This window comes from Mastomys coucha, unplaced genomic scaffold (genome assembly GCF_008632895.1).
Source record: "Mastomys coucha isolate ucsf_1 unplaced genomic scaffold, UCSF_Mcou_1 pScaffold14, whole genome shotgun sequence".
Lineage (NCBI taxonomy): Eukaryota > Metazoa > Chordata > Mammalia > Rodentia > Muridae > Mastomys > Mastomys coucha.
The window spans coordinates 83,250,426-83,256,018 of record NW_022196896.1 but is presented as its reverse complement, the minus strand read 5'-3'; the positions used below and the strand labels follow the sequence as shown (position 1 = coordinate 83,256,018).

General features: G+C 39.5%; 1 protein-coding gene across 4 annotated transcripts in view; it reads left to right on the top strand.

Moving 5' to 3' along the window:
* Satb2 (SATB homeobox 2) overlaps positions 1 to 5,593 on the top strand; it is a 181,324-nt gene that overhangs the window by 30,599 nt on the left and 145,132 nt on the right. The window lies entirely within an intron of this gene.

Sequence of the window (5,593 nt, the reverse complement as noted above, 5' to 3'; positions counted from 1 at the left end):
AAGAGAAACATGTAGAGATACTTTTTCAAAGCACTGGATACACAATTTGTTACTCTTTAACACAGAATTATTTTTTGTTTTGTTTAGACAAGATCTCCCTCTATTCCAGGCTAACCTTGAACTCCCAGCAGTCTTTCTGCGTGGGGTTTGGGATGCTAGAATTACAGGTGTTCACCACTACATTCCACAGACAACTAAAACTAAATAAAGGGCATGGTTGTTTCAAATAAAGAATTCCCTAAGGTCAAATTGAATCCTGATTTGTAAATAAAGCATGTTTCCTATCAATTCTGACCCACCTGTTAAGAAGTCTCTCTCTGCCTCTCTGGTTCTGCCTCTCTTTTGAGATAGGGTTAGCCCTGGCTGTCCTGGCACTCACTCTGAAGAGTAGGCTGGCCAACCTTGAACTCAGATCTACCTGCCTCTCTAGTGCTGGGATTAAGGGCATGTGCCACCATGCCCAGATAATTCCTCATCTTTAATGCCTGTCTGGAGTTAGTGCTGTTTCAGCTTTTGGAAGTAAAGAGATGGAGGGAAAATGCTGATTTCAGTGAGCTTACATCTGCCCGATTATACTTAAGAAATTAAACATGTAGAAGTGTTCAGGTGATTTTTGACCCTCTGAGCTCAGAAATATACCACAGTAATACTGAGAGGCTACAGATATATGCACAATTTCCTTGTTAGTTTGGTGCGACTTTACTTATTTTTAAACTAAGTTTATTTATTAATGTTATAATACTAATTTAATTTTTCAATTAAATGTTTGGTGCTTAGTGAAGTGGTTACTTCTTAAAAGTTTGCAAGAGTTCCTTGCTGTCTGTTGGAAGTAGGCAGCAAGGTGGGACACAGGCATTCTGTGTCCTTGAAACCTTTGCTTCATGAGAGAAGATGCCATTTGTCCATTCCTTCCAATGTTTTCAGGGCCTTCCTCTCTGGCTTTGGTCTTTAATGTGGTAAAGCTTTTCCTGTCTCAGGCAATAAACTGGCTCGTGCTGACCTCAGTCACTAGCAGTCATTTGGAAGAATAGACAGAAGAACCTGAGTTAGTTACATAGGACCCTGGAGAAATGTGTATGTCCTAAAGTGTTCGCTTGCTTTCTTCAGTGGGTAGATCTAGGAAGCTGGAAACCCCTCCATTCCCTCAGAAAGGACCTAGGGTGCGTCGAGCAGTGTGAGACCACAGTTCAACGCATGTGCTAAATGGATGAAAACAGGTTTTTTTTTTTAAATTTAATTTCAATTTTTACATCTACTTATATTTATGTGTCTGTGTGCATGCCATAGTGCATGGATGAAGGTCAGAGGACAACTTTCAGGAATTGATTTTCTTCTCCTACCTTGTGGGCTCTGGGATTAGGATTCAGGCTATCTGACTTGGTGGCAAGTGATTTTCCCTGTTCAGCCATCTCACTGGCCTCAAACATGGTTTCTGAATTTTGTACTTCACTAAATCTTACTCACAGAGGATTTTTTTCTCTACTGTATCATGAAGTCAGCTACATTCATGATTTAGCTGTTACAGTCAGAAATGGAATGTGGTTAGACTCTTTGTTGATAAGCCTCTGCTGAGCTATTCAAATCATGAGTCATATATCTATAAATGATATATGCTTGATATTTCAACTAAGTCCTTTTGATTGTGTGACTTTTCTTTACACTCACATTAAAGACATCCTAGAACTCTTATTTGTTGCCTTGATTCAGAGTCTGTGTTTCTCTCTCTTTCTTTATCTCTTTCTCTCTCTCTGTTTTTTTTTTTTTTTGGTTAAACTTAATGCAAACCCTGATCTTAAAATTTCTTCAAATACTATGATTCCAAGGAGACAGTGAGCTCATTTATAATCTCATAAAGGGTTCAGAAATTCATACCCTTTTGAGGGAGAATCTGAAAGGACATGTAGTTTAGAATGTAAAGGTCTCCCATGCCTTGAACTCCTTGAACATTTCTTGGCTCCTTTTTTTGTTTTTTTTTTGTTTTTTGTTTTTTGTTTTTTGTTTTTTGTCGAGACAGAGTTTCTCTGTACAGCCCTGGCTATCCTGGAACTCACTCTGTAGACCAGGCTGGCCTCGAACTCAGAAATCTGTCTGCCTCTGCCTCCCAATTTTGGCTCCTTTTTTTTCTCTTCCACTTTTGCTTCTTTAATTAAGCTCTTATGTTTGATAGAATTTGACTGTTTACCCCTCTTATCATGGCATATTGCAAATGGTCCATATTTAGAAGATCTGGGAGCAAACCTTTAACAAATGAACTTCTTAAATAAAATTTGTCCCCAAAATAACAGAAAAGGGTACCCCAAATTGCCATAGCCCCACCTTAGCTCTCCCTGAAGTTGACATTGGCTGGGATGTCATACATTTTTAGCCCTGTTCCTGCTGTGCGGTTCTATCCTGCTGCAGAACCTTGAGTTTTCACATATGTATGCATCTCTGCATTCATATGCACATGACAAACTGTGAAACACTCCCTGTAAGTAAATGCCAAGAGGAAAATGACATCTTATTTCCTTGTCCACCATATAGTTAAGATTAAATATCTAATATAAATATTTATAGCTTTGTATCCCTATTTATTTTGTTATAATATGTGCTACTTTATATATGTAAGTATATAATGATGGCTTATGAGTAAGTCAACTGATAAAAATATTGTCTATATGTAAAGTAGGATAGGATGAGACTCTACCCAACTTGGTTGCCTAGCAGTTTAGTAAATAGTGCTTGGTAAAAACCACTGGGGTTGGTAGAGTGTTTGCTTAGCACACGCTTAGCAATTCATTCCTTGCACTGTCCAAAGTAGGAGTTGTGGTACACACCTGTAACCCAGTACTTGGGAATTAGAGGTGAAATGTTTAGAAGTTCAGGGTCATCCATCTACATAGAGCAATCAAGGCCAGCCTGGTATACATGACTGTTACTATAACAAACTGTTATGGGCAGAAAATACAGGGGTGACTTGAGTTTTCCTCTGACCTTGCAATTTCCATTTGGGTACGTATTTTTAAAAATCCAGCCATGTGTGGCAGTCCAGTGCTTGTAATCCTTAGACTTAGGAAGTGCATGCAGGATTGTAGTTTAAGTCTAACCTGGCTCCATAGCAGGAGAGATTCATGACCAGGAGCAAGGGTGATCACTTGACTTCTAGGCTCTGTTGTTTGTGGTACAGTTCAGATGGTCCAGGTGAAAACAGTTGACCTCAAAGACAGACAGCTTTTATTTAATAATTAAGTAGCTGACCGGCTTCGTTGATTCTTCTTAATAATTTTGTATACTATTCACTTCCTATTTCATACTTTCCAGTGTTTCAGGAGGATAGCTGGCTGTAATGGATTATAAATGGGAAGCATATAGCTTGATATTGGTGATAATTCTAGTATGATTTATTCTATATTTGATTTTTATCCTATTGTAAAGCATAACCTCTTTTTTATGTATATAGATTTTAAGTACAAGATTGAGTCATTTGCTTAGGATCTAGGTCTGTCTGTGTTTTAAGATGCAGCACAGATTCCATCAAGGAGCTCATTATTCTTTAATACATGGCCATATGCTTTCATAATGCTGCTGCCTTTTAGTTAAATGCTTTAAGGCTGTCCATCAGTACAGGTCTCAATCTTTATCTGGACACCATCATTTCCCAACTCTGTGTAAAGTGCATTTGATATTCATGTTGGGTTTTATAATCTTAAAATGTCTTTTTAAAACTCCCTCCATATTTTTTCTTCTCTTGTGGAGAATGAGTGTCATGTTGAAAGCCCACAGTTTCAGGTAGTTCTTTGTGAAATTGTGAGATTTCAGCATTCTGTCGTTTGCATCTCTGTTTTGCCCAGCATCTCTGGACATTTCTGTGTTCTGATGGTTCAGTTCCCGGGCTGGGCTGTTCACTCATCCATGTAGTATCAGAAAGGTGTGGCTTGTCCCTTGCTTTGGGCAGCTCTGCAGTGTGACAGAAAGGTTCATTTGACTTTGCAGAGTAGAATGCCGGGTCCATGACAAACTGGCCGCTTGGTCACACATGGGCACTTGACTGGGTTTCATAGACAACATAAGGGATGGTAGGTACCACCTGAAACTAGGTACAGCAGTGGGCTTTTGGTTGTAGCTGGAAAAATTCTAATGGGTCTGAAGTTGGGGTTTTAGAACATGTGACACTTCTTCCCTGAGAAGCTGTAATTGGCGGAACTATTTGAGTGTCAACATGAGGAAACACACAGGGTTTTGTCTGGTTTGATGAAATATCAGGCAAGACAGAACTGCTATTTTACAAGCTCTCTACTCAGGTTGGGAAAAGTTGCTGCAGCCTATATGCAAATCAGACAGTGCCAAAGTCCCCCTTGGCTCCCAGCTCCAGCTTGGCGGAGAACTGCTTCTGACATATTCCTTATGTCGGTTTTGTAAAGCAGGGAGTGGGATGTGGAAAGCTTATAGCACATTTCAGACCTATGCCCTTGATGGTTCTGCCACATCTCCCATTTACAAATTCTGTCCTGTAATCTCCTATTTACAAAAACAAAAACAAACAAGCAAACAAACAAAACATGCCAGCAAGTGAATCCTTTGTAGAGGGAAGTCTGTTCCTGCTTCAGGCATGACCAGGTCGACCAACTTCCAGTTCTTGAGAATGTATGCTCCAGAGCCTAGATGATAAATAGCAATTCAGAATGTGCATGTCCTGGGAAGATATTGTGTAAGAGGCTAGAGAGACATCAGTTCAGGGGGACTGGGTTTACATAACCTGGAAAGGAAGAGACGCACCAGAATCATCTGGAAAGAAACATCGGAAGATCTTTAGCTTTCTGAGTACTGTTTTAAGTTAGTGGAGAGAAAACTGATCAAGCCACCCTGGGAGGGCTTATCTTGTCTGCATCTCTGGTATGCAGTCACTTCACTCTTTCATTGACTAATTGTTATTCTTTGTTATGTACAAGATAATGTTCTGAGATAGCTAACAAAGGTCCAGATATGTAAGGTCCCTATCCTGTGCTCTATATTGGGAAGATTAAAGAATCCATTGTGGAGTAGAAGGTTGGAGGAGTCCTCGTGTTCCCCATCTGGTATTAAGGCTTTGGCTTCTGGAGACAAAGTACTTAACTAGTGCAAAATTGAAAGCTTTAAGTAGGTTTTGAGGACTAAAAATAAAGTGATATGGGCAATGCAAAGATTAAAGTTCTTTTTTCTGAATAAAATCTGTTACCTATGTGGGCTAACTTCTGTTGGAAATCAGCTAAATGTTGCATTGTTAGAATTAGTTGATGATAGGCTATGGCTTAGTTTTTTTTTTGTTTTTTTTTGTTTTTTTTTTCGAGACAGGGTTTCTCTATGTAGCCCTGGCCGACCTGGAACTCACTCTGTAGACCATGCTGGCTTCGAACACAGAAATCCACCTGCCTCTGCGTCCCCAAGTGCTGGAACTAAAGTGTGTGCAGCACCTCTACTGCTTGGCTTATGGCATAGTTCTTATGAGAACATTAACAAAATAAGGCTTGTTAGTAATATATATGTATATTATATATACATATACATGTCTGTGTCTGTGTGTGTGTGTGTGAGAGAGAAAGAGAGAGAGAGAGAGAGAGAGAGAGAGAGAGAGAGA